The sequence below is a fragment of the Equus quagga genome, chromosome 9, assembly GCF_021613505.1.
Source record: "Equus quagga isolate Etosha38 chromosome 9, UCLA_HA_Equagga_1.0, whole genome shotgun sequence".
NCBI lineage: Eukaryota > Metazoa > Chordata > Mammalia > Perissodactyla > Equidae > Equus > Equus quagga.
The window spans coordinates 19,000,494-19,017,051 of NC_060275.1; the positions used below are offsets into that span (position 1 = coordinate 19,000,494).

At 41.5% G+C, this 16,558-nt stretch overlaps 1 protein-coding gene across 3 annotated transcripts in view; it reads left to right on the forward strand.

The window, feature by feature from the left end:
- The window catches only part of ATP8B1 (ATPase phospholipid transporting 8B1), a 112,251-nt gene that overhangs the window by 30,307 nt on the left and 65,386 nt on the right, over positions 1–16,558 (forward strand). The window contains exon 2 of one of the 3 annotated variants that reach the window (XM_046671721.1): positions 5,601–5,985. The exons of the other annotated variants lie outside the window; for them this stretch is intronic. The gene's annotated coding sequence lies outside the window, so the exon portion shown is untranslated. The remainder of the gene's footprint in view (positions 1–5,600; positions 5,986–16,558) is intronic. 3 annotated transcript variants of the gene reach the window in all.

The following is a 16,558-nucleotide window of genomic DNA, read 5'->3' on the forward strand; positions in this document are numbered from 1 at the left end:
TTAGCTGCTTACCTCTCACCTCCTTGCTCATCACTTTCCCCTCCGACTTCCCATCACATGGACAGACTTGCATCGCACCAACAGGGTGTGTGTGTTCTCACCGCTAGACCTTACTGTGCCCTCTGCTGGAATGTCCTTTCCCTTCCCTTCGTCTGGTTCACTCTACATGTCCTATGGGTCTCAGATTAGATATGTCAATTCCTATAGCATCTCATCTGGGAAAGGCTTTCTTGACCCCTCCTATCACAGATGGGTGCCCGCGCTGGTAGGTGTCCTAGGTGGATCACCATCACAGCAGCTACCACGCTTGATTGAAATTGCTCATTTACCTACATGTCTCTCTCCTTTCACTAGTGCTTCTCAAGGTGTGGTCCCTGGACCAGCAGCATCAGCATCACCTGGGAGCTTGCTAGAAATGCAAATTCCCGGGGCCTCCCCTAGATCTCCTCAGTTAGAAATTCTGAGGGTTGGGCCTAGCCGTCTGTCTTTAACAAGCCCTCCAGGAGAGTCCAATGCCAGCTAGTTTGAGAACCACTGAGCCAAACCCTAAGCCCTGTGAAGGCAGAGATCCATGACTTCCTATTTGCCACTGGGTCCCTAGCCTTTAGCACGCTATCCCGCTCAGAGTAGTAGATTCTCAAGAAACTCCTCCAGAGAGGATATTTATTATTCTTCGGACACGTTGTCCAGTCTGGAAATTTTTAGCTGAAATCAATTTAAATCTTGTCTCCTTTCTCCAGAGGAGATAAAGGACAACTGAGTACTTTTTTTGGGGGGGGGGGGGGGGGGGAAAAAAGTTGTAACATAAAATTTACCATTTGAACCACTTTTTTTTTTTTTAAAGATTTTATTTTTTCCTTTTTCTCCCCAAAGCCCCCCAGTACATAGTTGTATCTTCTTCCTTGTGGGTCCTTCTAGTTGTGGCATGTGGGATGCTGCCTCAGCGTGGTTTGATGAGCAGTGGCATGTCCGCGCCCAGGATTCGAACCAATGAAACACTGGGCCGCCTGCAGCGGAGCGTGCGAACTTAACCACTCGGCCACGGGGCCAGCCCCTACCATTTGAACCACTTTTAAGTGCACGGTTCAGTAGCATTAAGTACATTTACCTTGTTTTGCACCATCACCACCATTCATCTCCGGAAGTTCTTCATCTTCCCAAATTGAAACTCTGTACCCATTAAACAATAACACCCCTTTCTTCCTCCCCGGAGCCGCTGACAGCCACCCTTCTCCTTTCTATTCTGCTTTCTGTCTCTAGGAATTTGACTACTCTGGATCCCTCGGGTAAGTGGAATCATAGAGTATTTGTCCTTTTGTGACTGGCTTATTCCCTTAGCATATTGTCCTTGAGGTTCCTCCATGTTGTAGAATGTGTCAGAATTTCCTTTTTAAGGCAGAATAATATTCCATTGTATAAATATACCACAATTTGTTTATCCGTTTCTGTTGGTGGGTACTTGGGTTGTGTCCACGTTTTGGCTTTGTGAATAATGGTGCTGTGAACATAGGTGTGCACATCCCTGCTCGAATCCCTGCTTCTGTTCTTTTGAGCATATACCCAGAAATGGAATAGCATTATTGTATGGTTGTGTTTGACTTTGTAAAAATTATTTTATTCAGGTCATATTGGCTTAGAACACTGTGTAAATTTCATGTGTACATTATTATATTTCAGTTTCTGTATAGATTGTATCATGTTCACCACCAATAGTGTAGTTTTTGTCACCATGCATATGTGCCCCTTTACCCCTTTTGCCCTCCCCCTCTCCCCTCTGGTAACTACCAATCTGTTCTCCTTATCTATGTGTTTATCTTCTAGAGATGAGTGAAATCATGCAGTATTTGTTTTTCTCTGTCTGACTTATTTTGCTTAGCATAATACCCTCCAGGTTTATCCATGTTGTTGCAAATGGCACAATTTTGCCTTTTTAATGGCTGAGTAGTATTCCATTGTGTATATATATATATATATATATATATATATATATATAACACACCTTCTTTATCCACTCATCTGTTGTTGGGCACTTGGGTCACTTCCATGTTTTGGCTATTGTGAATAATGCTGCTGTGATCATAGATGCATACATCTTTTGAATTATTGATTTCATGTTCTTTGGATAAATGACCAGTAGTGGAGTAGCTGGATCATATGGTATTTCTATTTTTAATTTTTTGAGAAATGTCCATACTGCTTTCCATAGTGGCTGCACCAGTTCACATTCCCACCAGCCGTCTGAGTGTTCCTTTTTCTCTACATCCTCTCCAACAGCTGTTATTTCTTGTTAATTATAGCCATTCTTATGGATGTGAGGTAGTATCTCATTGTAGTTTTGGTGTGTATTTCCTAATAATTAATTATGTTGGATAGCTTCATGTGTCTGTTGGCCATTTGTATATCTTCTTTGGAAAAATATCTGTTCATATCCTCAGCCCAGTTTTTGATCAGGTTGTTCATTTTTTTGCTGTTGAGTTTTATGAGTTCTTTATATATTTTGGAAATTAACCCCTTGTTGGATATATGATTTGAAATATTTTCTCCCAGTTGGTATGTTCTCCTTTTGTTTTGTTCCTGGTTTCCTTTGCCTTGCAGAAGCTTTTTAGTGTGTTGTAGTCCCATTTGTTTGTTCTTTCTTTTGTTCCTTTGTCTGAGTGGACATGGTATTTTAAAAGATACTGTTAAGACCAATGTCAAACAGTGTACTACCTATATTTTCTTCTAGGAGTTTTATGGTTTCAGGTCTTACATTCACTTCTTTAATTGGTTTTGAGTTAATTTTTGTGTATGGTATAAGATAATGGTCTACTTTCATTCTTTTGCATGTGGCTGTCCAATTTTCCCAAAACCATTTATTGGAGAGACTTTCCTTTCTCTATTGTATGTTCTTGGCTCCTTTGTTGAAGCTTAGCTGTTCATAGATGTGTAGGTTTATTTCTGGACTCTCAGTTCTCTTCCATTGATTTGTGTGTGTGTTTTTCTGCCAGTATGTTTAATTTTTTTTTTTAAAGATTTTATTTTTTTCCTTTTTCTCCCCACAGTCCCCTGGTACATAGTTGTATATTCTTCGTTGTGGGTCCTTCTAGTTGTGGCATGTGGGACACTGCCTCAGCGTGGTTGATGAGCAGTGCCATGTCCGCGCCCAGGATTCGAACCAACGAAACACTGGGCCGCCTGCAGCGGAGCATGCGAACTTAACCACTCGGCCACGGGGCCAGCCCCCAGTATGTTTAATTTTTTGAGGAACCATCAACCATACTGTCTTCCACAGTGGCCGCATCACGTAAATTCCCACCAGCGATGGACAAGGGTTCCAACTTCTTCACATCCTTACCAATACTTGTTATCTTCTGTTTTTTGGCAACTGTGTACTTGAAAGAGAAAAGTTAATGACTTTGTCAGGGAAAGAGCTCCTTATTTTCTTAAATGTATTTCTTTGATCAAGTAAAACTTATACACTGAGTACTTATTGTATGATAGCTTGTTTTATTGAGACATAAAATCAATAGAATTTATTCCAGTTGGTCTTTGAAAATGCTTGTTAAAATTAGGAGAAAAATGCATATGAAAACTTAAATGTTGAAATGTTACTGCTAGTTCCTCATACATTTTGTGGAAACAAAACTCCATCTTTAGAGAACAGTTTTTTGACAATTATTCCATTCTTAAAATGTATCACAAGGAAATAACTGGATAACTGTGCAAAAATATATGTTCCAGGAGCTTCCTTTTCCCTCACCAAAATTCTCATTATTTTAACTCCTGAATTTCGTAGAACTTCAAGTGCCAGTTATCTTTGGATTGAGAGAAGTAATCTCTGTCAACACCTGGTTGCTATCTCTTAGGTTTCTTAAAAATTGTTAAGACTGTAAAGTCATAGAACCTGTGCCATCACGTCTGGGAAGCGCGTTGCATTATCAGGAAATACTCATGGGTTTGGCAGTTTAAATAAGAGATATACTCTGTAGGAAAGAGATTCTAAGTGCTAGAAAGGAAAAATGAAAAAGTGAAAAGGTAGATTTGTGTGTTTATGGGATTTGGCCCTAGACAGGTTTCCCCCACCACCTGAAAGTCTAGTGTTCCTGTGAAACCTTCCGAAAGCCACACTGACGGAAGGCTATTAACATTACTTTATATGGAAAAATGTTGAGTGTTCTCAGGCCCCCAAAATAACCTACCAAAATAAATCAAGGTAAAGCACAGATGTTCACAGACACAGTTCAAATCTCTGGCGACTTGATGCCGAGATGCTGAGTTGAGTTCCCGTTGCTCGGGGCGCTCGCTGCCTCTGTAAGGACTGAACGTTATTTTTGCTTTTTTCCTAAAAGCAAAAATCCTCTTCAGATTTCCTTCAGTTTGTGAAAACTGGTACTAAGGTAGGGCTTTCGTAAAAGTGAAATGGCGTAAAGTAACTTTGGACAGCGGGGGAAACCTGTCTATCAATGTTCACTGTAAATATCTTTGATTTGTCATAACTTTAGCATCAGTAGACCTAAGCAGCATTTCCCTCTGTCCTACTGCGTTTTATTGTGTGTCCCACTCTTGAGAGCAAGACTTACTTGAGGGTATTCTTAAACTAGAAAACATACCAGTCATTTGTCAAAGCCCATAGAATGTACAACACAAAGAGTGAACCCCACGTAAACTGTGGACTTTAGTTCATAAGAAGGTATCAGTATTGGCCCATCAGTATGGACCCTACTAATGCAAGATGTTAACAGTAAGGGTAACGAGAGAGGGCTGAGGGGGTAAATGGGAATTCTGTCTGCCTTCTGCTCAATTTTTCCGTAAACCTGAAAACTATTTTTAAAAAGCCTACTAATTAAGAAACACATTTAAAAAAATTTGATGCAATTAGGAAACTTAGCCCCAGAAGGGATCTCAGACATTTTCTAGAGAAATCCTACTACAGTCTAACCCCTGTTCCTCAGTCTAGTTTCGTGTTTGGGTTTAGGCTTAGCAATCTATCGTTGTTAAAAGCATTCCATGGGACTCTGATGTGTGGTCACATTTTAGAACCAGTGATGTGGTCAAGAACCCTCACTTACAGATGAGAATCTGAGCCCAGGTCAGGACATGACCTGCCTGAGGCCATACAGCTAGTGCTGGCCGTGCAGGACTAGAGGGTAGGTCTCTCTCCACTCTTCTGTATTATCTCAAGGACCTTCAGAGAGGCTGTTGCATTTTAACCTAATGATTTCTTGAATCATAGATGGCACAGTTTCCCTGGTCTCTTTAAAAAAAGGGCAGATAATTCAGCTGGCCTCTTTACCTAGCCCTCTGTTTTCTCTCATTTTGAGAAAACCCTTTTCAGCAAGTTACCCGTCTGTGAAGGGGAAGATATTTTTATGACTTCTTCCACTTTTAGTAATAAAAGTGCTCAGTGATTACTGATTCTAGAACATGTCATTCCAGGTAGACATACTGATCCTTTTAAATGCTTCCTCTAGAAGAGAAGCAATTTTTAATTGCAGAGGAGCAATTAAATTAGAATCCATTAAGTGCAGAGTTGGGTGTGTGAATGATGTCTATTTCTATTAGGTGTATTTCTCTTTTTTAGAAACAACTTTGGGCTTTTAAATTTTGTTTTCGTGATACAGAGCACCTTGATGAACAAAGAAGAGGATAGTAGGACCCTATTGCCTTGTCAGAAGTTTCACGAGGGAGAAGAGATGTTGCAGAATGTCCAGGATTAAACTCCAGGATGTGCATTACTCATAAACTGTGTCTTGTGGAAGCCGCCAGCTTCTGTTTCCCTCAAGGGAGACCAGCGTTCACTTTGGGGAAGATGAGAGAGAAAAGATGAAGGTGGAGATGGTCTGGCTATGGGACGGGGGCCTGGGCATTTCTGGAGCTGGTTCGCCCAGCACACCCAGTTCCCAGCTGGTAGGGTCTTGGGGACAGGACTTTTCCCTCAGCTGGCCCTAGGACAGTTACTGAGGCAGAAGTTCCTCCGAAGTCTCGTCCACCCAGGCGTATCCCAGAGTGAGTGTGCTTTTGGAATGTTAATCCCCTGAGACTATTAATGATGCTATTACCATACTGAATTCATCTGTGGCTTTCTTCCATTTATATTTGTGTGCTCATTAAAATGGCTATGGGGGGATCACTTTTAGTGTCTTTTTCCCCCTGCCCTTTGTATATTGGAGAGACTGGCCACACTGGAAATGCCCAGTGCCACAGCACTAACCCCCTTCTTGCTGTGTAGAGAGTTTGGAGTGCTGGCTCTCTCCATTGCCTTTGAGTCTGGGTGCTGGAGACAGAGAGAGAGGAACTCCTAGCAACTCTCCTTCATGGTGGGAAGGATGGGAGGGTGGGAGCAACACCAGGCAGAGAAAATTAGCCTTGAGCTGCAGTCGGCTTGCCAAGGTCAGGACTGCGAGTGGGTTTCCCAGCAGTGCTGGTGGATTTGTTCTGAGTCATCCTTATACCTTTTTTTTTTCCTGGTTCCTTTTATGGCCACTCGACATGGGTTGCCAGATACCTGTCAGGGGTTAAAGGTTGACAAAGTGACCTTTCTTTTTATTCCCTGTGACGAATATTTACTTAGTTGCTGCCATTGGGGCCACCACTTTAGATTGAAATTTTGCCTGGGGAAAGTCCCTGGCAATCATGAGTGTCTTACCTGGGTGTTACTAAATTCACTGTAGTAATATACTAGGCCTGGTGAAATGGAATCCCAAAGGCAAGCTAGACCTGTCTTGGAGAATAGAGAGAGGAAAGGGAGCAAAATAACGTGGTGAGATTTATGAGTTTCTTTAAAAAGTTTTCCAAGGAAATGATTTATTTGTTGTTAGTGCCTTTGAGTCGATTCTAACTCCTAGTGACCCTGTGTTCAGCAGAGCGGAACCCTGCCTTGTCTTTTTGCACCATCCTCTCACCCTCCGGCGCCGTATCAGACAGTGCTCTGCTGCTATTCACAGGGTTTTCACAGCCAATATTTTCAGAAGTGGGTGGCCAGGTCCTTCTTCCTAGTCTGTCTTAGTCTGGAAGCTCTGCTGAGACCTGGCCACCATGGGGGACCCTGCTGGTGTTTGAAATACAGGTGGCATAGCTTTCAGCATCACACACAGCAACACTGAGCTGCCACAGTATGACAACAAACACACTGGGTGATGTGGTTCCCTGACCCTAAATGAACCCGGGCCGCAGTGATGAGAGCGCCGAATCTTAACCACTGCATCACCAAATGACTTATACATGTACACAACTGTGTCTCTACTTATAAACAGTGCCTGAAAAGTGACTTCTGCTGATTTCCGGGAGATATTAAGTAAAAAAAAAAAAAAAGGCAAAGTGCAAAGGAGGATATATATTATACTTCTGTATAAGAAAGATTTTAAAAAAAGAAATACATATATCTGCTATCTTTATAAAAGGAAACACGGGAAGAATCAACAGAAAACAATGAAGTCGGTTACCGACAAAGGGTCAGTGGGAAGAAGAGGATATGTGAGGGGGGCTATTCGGCTAAGTATACCTTTTTGCAATGTTTTGACTTTTGGGAGCATGTTAATGTTCTACATATTCAAAAGATAGATTTAAGTCATTAAAATGTGAAGGAGGGAAAAAACCCTAAAACTGAAAGCAAAATGAAATGAATGACCGCAATTGCATTTCACATGAATACCACAACCACAGTGAAGACGGGGAAGAAAAGAAAGAAAGAATTCAAGGAATATAAACACAGTATTTTACTACAAATGCTCCATCTTAGACAAGGTGTGGAAGAAACGCCAAAAACGATCTTCAATTATTTCAGTATATTTTATGTAGTGATAATGGCGAAGCAGTTCTGAAACCGTTTTAGATGTCTATTAGCATTGAGCAAATGAGTCAGTGCATTGTTTTGGGGAGCCGGGTTTCTCATCGAGGAAGAGTGGACAGACATGGAATATGAAATGAGAGGGATTGTGGGGATCAGCTGGAATGGGAGGTATTGGTATGAACTCATTTCTAAAACGTGTGCAGAAGCATTCTCATGTAACATGTCTGTGTGTGTGTTTGTATGTGTAAGTCTATCTGTGTGACATATAGTATATCGTACTTAACTCTCTCCACCAAAGGGCCAAGAAGCAAAGACACCCCAGAAGCAGTGAGCCCATCTAATGCCCAGATCTTGGCCTCGAATATCATTCCCCACTGAAAGGAACTGGGCTGCGACAGGATAGGTGGCAATGAGCCTGGAACATCTTGTTACTGCTCCAAAGTATGGAAATGCTCAAAGAATGATGGAAACCTGTCACAAGGACATATTTGCTAGCTTGAAGGGACTCCCATCATCCAAACCTGGGGCAATTTGAACACTAAAATAATTATGGACAGTAAGTCCATCCTGATAACCAAGCCATAAATAGACAAATAAGTGGGAAGAAGGGAGACCCTGGAAGAAGGAATGTTCATGCTGACTGATAAATGTGGAGAAAATGCTGGAGCTGGGAAGCCATCCTGTTGTAGCCATTGTAGTAAAGATGGGATCAGGCAAGAACCATCAGTGGATGCCACATCTAGGAGGAGATGCCAAGGAGTACGGTGTTTGTGCTTTTAAAGTGTCTCCCCACAGACTGCGAGTTAAAAACAGTACGGTGGGGAAATCAGGCAACACCTTGCCCAAGTGATGAAAATCAAATCACCAGTAAGGGGTGGAGGACATCAGGCGCCTCCAGTTGGGATGTCCTAAGAAGGACACAGCATCACCTATGCAGTGTTGCAGCACAGATGCGTGACCTGGATTCAATCATGAGGAAGCATGGAATTCCAAATGAGGAACGTTCTGTTAAAAAATGGGGAGTGGGGGCTGTGTTCTTAAAAAATGTCAGTGTCATCAATGACAAAAAAATTGGTTGCAAGATTGTTCCAGATTAAAAGACTTGGCCATTTAAAGCAATACCTGTTTCTAGACTGGATCATGTCCTGGAGGAAAAATAATGCTATAAAAGACATTATTGGGTCAATGATAAAATAAGGATATTAGATTACCTATTAGTGTTATTATTAATGTTAAATTGTCTAAAGTTGATAACTGTATGTGGTTATGTAAGGGAATATGAGAGACTACCCCTGAAGTATTGAGAGGTAAAGGGAGAGAGAGAGAGAAAGAGGAGAGGAGAGCTAAGGATAAAGCAAATGGGGTAAAATGTCAACAACAGGTGAATCTGGGTCAACAATACACACACACACACACAAAGATTCCTAATGGGAAATGTTCTGTGGTTCCACAGATATTTCTTTTCTTTTACCTTTCTAAGAAGTTTATGGCAAATTTGTGGCTATGTTATATGTTCTAATTCAGAACACCCTATCTTGATTAACTGTAGAGGGTGCCTTCTCCTTTGCCGGTAGAGAATTTGAAAATTACCCCAACGTGTCTATCCTGCCCTTTGAGTGCTAGTTCTCTTGCTGAACAGAGTGGTAGTTAAAAACACCAGTTTTGGAGCAGAACAGACCTTGATTGCGGTTCCACATACTAGTTGTGTGACATTGAGGAAATCACTTAACTCTTCTAAGCCTCAATTTCCTTATCCGTAAAAGGGAAATCATAATAGTATTTGACTGAGAGGTCCCAAATTCAACTCCTGCAAGGGTGCGAGAGGGTACAGGCTGGCTGGGTGGGGACTGTGGCAAGGTCAGGGGGTAGCACACAGCACTCAAAAGGAGCAGTTGCTATCCAGCCCCCACTGCCAGTCATCTTGCCCAAGTGTTCCAGACTTCACAATTTAAGAAAATTTGGATATCTGGATATTATGCAAAAATCAACAGATTTTTACATGCAACTAATTAAAATTTAAATAAGAAACCCTCAGTGAGCCAAACAGCACACAGCTGCAGGTTGCATTCAGCTGCCAGGTGGTGGTTTCTGTTGTAATTCCAATGGGCTGGGGAGCTCCGAGCTCTTGGTGTCTGGGCACATGGGGAGTTGGATGTCTGTTCCTAGAAGCGCTGCTCCTGTGTTATGGTTGGAGTTCGGGTAGAATTGGACTAGCACCACTCTGACTATAGAGAATACAGGAGTCTATAAAAGGATTCTCTGTGTTTAAGGCCCGAAAGTCCTTAGGATATTGACTACTTCTGTCCACCCTTTAAGCAGTTAAGAGTTAATAACTCCCTTTGGGAGCTTGCCTGTGTAAACAGGTGAGGCCAAGCAGCTGACCAGGGAGGGAGCCGGGCCCAGGATCCACAGATAATGAAATCAATCATTAAACACGCAAAGAATCAGGGATTAACTTGATTAAGCAGTCGATGTGAAAGTGCCAAAACCATAGGAAATTTTATCAAGAATTTTTATCTTGGTAGGAAAAAAATGAGAAGATTCAGTCTGTTATAATCTTTCCCTTCCCAAATGTTGATGTGGTTATATAGTGCATGAGTTTTACTATTTAAATAGGATGCTATCATAGGACCAGTTTAATAAAGCAATTGCGATGAGAGTCAATATGTAAATATAAGAATAGGTTCAGCTTGGGCTTCTCCAATGTACAATTACACATTGTTGATAAACAACTCGAGACTATTTTTGGCTGGCTGGTGTAGCGTGTCTCTTATTGGCAAGATATATCGTATATTGTGGCAGAGAGGTGTCAGATGTAAAGACAGTTTCTGTTTCTGAAAATAACATTTTCTCTTTCTGAAAAATCCCTCTTTTATTCATTATGCAAAGATACAGGCTATGAGATTTGTTTATATCATATTTTAAACTCCAGAGTTCGAGTTTTGTGACATGTTTCCCCTTTCCTCAGGAGATCTGAAAAAAGAGGTAATGGATACACCGCAGGCTGCTTTATTGTGAGCAGCTGGGAGAGTAAAATATTTAATGTCTCTCTCACTACTAGGGTGACATTTTCCTGTGGCCCGAGCACAGCAGGTTACAAGCTAGGTATTCCCCTCGCTATCAATGATTCAACAAATGAAGGTAAATTTGAGCTCCAACATGAGCTGTAGTGACTTCTCAGCTGCTCCTGGAGTGTCGGTTTAGTCACACATTTCTTCTCCTGGTGTTTAATCCTCTCACAGAAGAATAACAATGACAGTATTTATTGCGTCCTTCCTTTGGGCCTGGCTCTATTCCAGGAGCTTTCTATCTATCAGCTCACTTCATCCTCACAGCAACCAGAAGAAGCAGACGCTATTATTTTACCCATTTTATGGATGAGCAAACTGATGAAGAGCAGTGTTACTTAATGAGCTTTTCTGAGGTCTCACAGCTTGCAGGAACTATGGCCAGAGGGCACATTCGTTGCCACTGCCCTAGAATGAACTGTAGGCGTGCTGGGGGTACTCAACATGGCACAGTGAAATGACCTTGGCATCTGGAGAATCTGGACTTGGTTCCAGTTTCAGCCTTCTGGCAACCAGCTGTGTGACCTTGAGCAATCCATTGTAACCTTTCTTAACCTCAGTTTGCTCATCCTTGAAATGGGGACAGTGACAATATTTTACTCACATATTGGGGGAGGAAAAAATGTGATAAAGGATGGGAACAGTATTTGAGCTAAAAATAATTCTTAAAAGAAATATGTTATAATGCACAAAAACAACGTAAATGCTAGTTGTTCCTAGTGATCCAAAGAGCGAATGCACAGCCTCAGGTGCCATACAGATGGGGCAGCCCTCACTGATAAAATGTTGCAGGTTTCTGGGACATTTTCACATTATGAAATCTCCAGTGAAATTCACTTTTCACTTTATGAAGCATGAAATATTCATTTTCATTTAAAAAATACTCTCCTTTTAACTATGAAAAGACTTATTACTTAATATCGCAGTTGTTTAATATCTGAGTCCTCAAGATGGGCCAATGGCTGCACAAAGCATGTGGTCCCTTCAGTGCCTGTGTTATGAATTGGGACGTAGATGCTACGTGTGATGGTGACCTGATGTTAACCCATTGGTTTATTTTAAGGCTAGATTTTTTTTGATTTAGGAGTATTTCAAACATGTATAAAAATAGAAATAATCTTATAACAAACCCCCTTTGTTCATGGCCATGGCCAAGAGCTTTCATCTCTACTTTTATCTACTTCCTCCATCCCCCAAATTATTTCAAAGCAGACTCAGCCAATGCTTCTTTCCATTAAACTTGGTTTTGAAATTTGTTTAACTTTTTCATACCATTATAAAGATCGTTTGAGGCGCAGACTTGGAGGAAAGCAAAAATCTGCATTTAAGTAGTTAGATTAATAACTATAACTCTTCCCTGGATGACACAAGAGTGATAGCTTTGTTTGTTTTAATCGGGGTCCCGTTTTAAGTGGTCTTGGAGTTATTATCATCTAGAAAATATATGGTGCTTTAAATGATCATAGTTCTCTGAAACCTTGCCCTAGTGGCAGGAGACAGCGTGATGGAGGGGAGAGGATGCAGGATTCGGATTCAGATGATAAGACCTGCTTCTGATCCTCTATCTCTTATGAGCTCTGAGAACCTGGACACAACTTTGAACTCTGAGCTTGAATCTTCATCTATAAAGTGCATTCATTTGGTAGCTCTTTACCAAAGGTCCACTGTGTGTCAGACACTCTTCTTGGCCATGGAGATATCACAGAGAATAATTCAAAAATAATTTATTTTTCAATGACATTGTATAGATCAAATACATTAATGGCATGTTAAAACCTTTTGCAAACTCTAAAGTAAAATATAAAGGTTACTATTACCTTTATTTTCTTACTCTGCTTTTCACTTGAAAACTTCAGTTCCAAATATCCTAGGCTTATAATAAACTAAGTTTTGAGGAGAAAAATATTATTCATTCTATCATCTCTGTGCTGTCTTGCTGCATTTCTGCTGGAATGGATCACCAAAATTACTCACTCAGTAGATACCTGAGTGCCGGGTGCTGCACCCTCTGCCAAGAGTTTTAAATGAGATCAAGATTTAGCTTCACAAGGACATGGTAAGATAGGCATTATCTTCATTTTATAAATAAGGAGCTTGGTAAGCGTATTTTCCCCCCGAAGTCCTGCAGGTGGTGAGTGGTAGAGCTGGGACTTTAGCACCTATCTATCTCTTTGTTCGTCTTCAGATGGGAGCCCGTAACCATTTCTTGATCCAGCCTCACTGAAAAAATTGGAGAAATAGGGCTTGGTCCTGAGCCTTTGGAATTTATTCTCTATTAGAGACAAAACTACAGTACAAGGCAGAATACAAAGAGTAGATCGGACAGTGGGTCTGGAAAAGGAATGAAGGTGCTTTTGGCCTTGGTGTGACCTGTGTGCAGGCAGGGGATGGCTGGAGTGAGGGGCAGAGCCAGAGCCTCCCTCATTTCTAATGAAGATGTGAAACGCTAGTAAATTCCATAACAGAGCATGATAGAAACCATCTGTCAATAGCTTTTGAAGACAACCTGAATAATCTCACAGATTCTCCATCTGACCTACAACAGCCATTTCTTGAGAGTCATTGATTCAGATTTCCAAATATGTTGAACATTAATTGAATTTTGTATTTGGTCTAGACAACAAAATTTAAATCTCATTCGAATGATTCCTGTCTTATTGATAGCCTAAGTGTTTACGCCGAGACAAGCATTCGCAATATGTAAATCCTCATGTGACATGCAAACGTGCACAGAGATACTGCCTCGGGGTTAGGGCAACATTGTTTTCTGTGCATGGAGTTTAGACGTTGGAAAGCTAAGATATAGATTCACCATAGCCAGATCTCGAAGGTGAAGGAGGAAAAGAGGGTGTGGCCTCTGAGGATGGGTTGGGGTGTGGGTGGGCATAGTCTTAATCCCCCTGATAACTTGTCTCCTCCTTTGAACAGCACTGTGACAAATCTTAAGAGATTTGGGGACAAACGGACCCAATTGAAAGCTCACTCTATGACCCTGGAGAAGTCACCTAACTTCTACAGAGCCTGCAAAATGAGGATAATACCTTCCATTTGGATATATTGTGAGGATTTTGTAACGAGTGCCCAGCACATAGGTGATTACTTGGTAGTTTCTGATACGAGGGGTAGCTATGACCAACTGTTCATTATTTTGGAACGAGACACACACACAGTGAGTCTCTTCTTTCAGTGCAAAAAAATCTTTTCTAAAATATATATATGTATTATTTACAAAGCTGAAGAAATAGGACACAATTCTGGCTTCTGTCTTTCCCTCCTTTAAAGCAGTATTTAAAGCATTTTCTGTATTTCTATGGCTGTCGTTTTCAATGGCTCCACTAAAATCATAATTTATGAAACCATTATTCTGTTGGACTTTCAGGTGGTTTGTATTCCTCCTTTTTATAGCTGACAATGACAATCAAAAATTTTGTGTGAGTAGTTATTTTACTTGTGTAATTATTTCTATTGGAAGAGTTTCTATAAATGAGATTATTGAGTCAAATGTTATAAATGTTTATGGCGTTCTTGGTACATAGGGTGTTGCTATATTGTTTTCCATAAGGAATGTTCCAGTTTCAGGGTGAGCAGCAGCTTCAGAGCGTGTTTGTGTATGTGCGTGTGCGTGAATTCGTTCACTCAGCTTTGCTACAGCCAGCATTAGATGTAATCATTGAATATTGTTAACTTAATAGGCATAAAATGATATCTTACGTTTTCATCAGTTCGCCTTTCTTTGATTGTTAGTATGAGTAATTTTCCCCGTTTACTTATTGTTCTCATCTACTTGTCACATCTGCTCCCTCTACTACCCTTTTATTCCAAAAAAGCAGCTCCTGTTGAATCTGAATGGGGGGAACATAAGTTGTCCCTTTGTGGCCTGAAAGTTTTAAGGTTTATGTTTGGTTCTGGAAAACTCTGCCGATTCATACATCTTTCTGTAGTGTAATCTTTGTGTTAAATGCATCGTCTGTCCATGGATTGGTGACTCTTCAAACATTAAAATTAATTCAACTCGACAGACTTATTTTTTGTTTTTGCCTCGGAGGTTTTGCTTCCAGGCAGCTCTCAGTTGTAAAGCCCCTACGATTTTTTATATTATTTAAGCATGAATATTATTGAAAAACCTAATTATAGAGGTGATGGTGACTAAGTAAAAATGGGGCCATTGTCCCTAACAAGTAAGGATGAAGCTCAAGTGTAAAAATAACACTGCTTTTCTCCTGGTAACTTTCAGTATTTATTATAAAAATACATTGTGGATGGAGGCCTAGGCTCCAAAGTAAACATTCGGGGAATTCTGGCATCGTTAGCCTATGGGAACCAGTTCTAGTCTTTTGTTGACTTTTTCTCTTGGTTTTCCAGACAAAAGAATGGCAGCCCCACCCAGCTTAATTTTAAACACATTTTTCTAGTTGCCACCACCCTAATTCAGGCCTGTTGTCTTCCTTGCTTCGGCCACAGTCACACACTGAGTGTTGTTGCTGAATGCGGCTGCAGAGGTAATATGATCAAACCGCTTGGTTTTACAAATGACCAAACTGACTGGGAGATGCCCAGTGTCCGCTGTGACCTCTGGACGGTCTCCCTGCCCGGCTGTCACCTTCCTGGCCACCCACACTGCCTACTCTATCAGATTAATCTTCCTGAGGCATGGTGCAGATCATATTCCTTTCCTTGCAGACACCTCCAGTGGTTCCTCGCACTCCCTGGAAGGAAGCCTGGTCAAGGCCTCAGTGGGCCAGGGAGGGTCACTCCCACCAGCCTTTACCAGCTCTTCTCCTGCACCCCTAAATCTTTTAGTTGGGTGGGTGCTTTGTACTTTCCTGCCGCTGAGTCTTCAGCCCAGTTGTTCCTCATTCCTGAAAATCTCTCTCCGGTCCCCCCTGAGTTCTTACTCACCTCCGTGACTCCCATATTGCCCAGCTCAAAAGACCTAGGAAATAATTATTGATTTCAGTACACTCTAATGTGATAGCAATTGGGAGGAACTTTAAAATGTTACCATTCATTGGTGTAGGAGAGACCTGTCTGTAGACAGCAAAGTTTGCTTTATTTTGCTTGTCAGTTTCTCCGTTTTTTCTGCTTAGGTTTCTCTTGTGACTAATGAGGCTCTAAGTTGGTGTGTAAAGGAGGGAAAGCAGTTGACGCTTACAGTGGGGAGTGGGCTCTGATGCTTCTTGGACAGGGCTTGAATTCCAGTCTGAGCCCACGATGCATTCACTGCTCCACACCTGGCACAGGCTTGGCCATGCGGTGAAGGAGCCTGAATCCAATCGGACATTACTGCTTATGAGAAAACACCCTGGGCAAGTTCCTTAATCACCTCAGTTTTCTCACTGGTGAAATGGCAATGATGGCGGCTGGCCACACGTCTCCAAATAATTCCATGACAATTGTGCGAGACGATGTGTGTGAAAACTAGTTAGTGAACTGTCAGGGTTCTCTTAGTGAACTGTAAGGCTACCTGATACTGACAAGAAGTCATCATCATTCCTAGGATATGTTGGGGAGCCCATGACAGAGGTGGGACAATATCACCCAGAAATCCTTGAAGTTTTATCAGGAAAATGAAAAAATTGCCCTTCTCTGAGAGGTCAACATTTTGAGATTTCCCCTGCATTTTTTTCAATGGTAGCCATCGAAGTTGTGTGATGTGCAATGGTGCGCAGGCCTTTGTGGCAGAGGGCTCCAGGGTGGGCTTTTGGAGGAACAGAAGATGAAG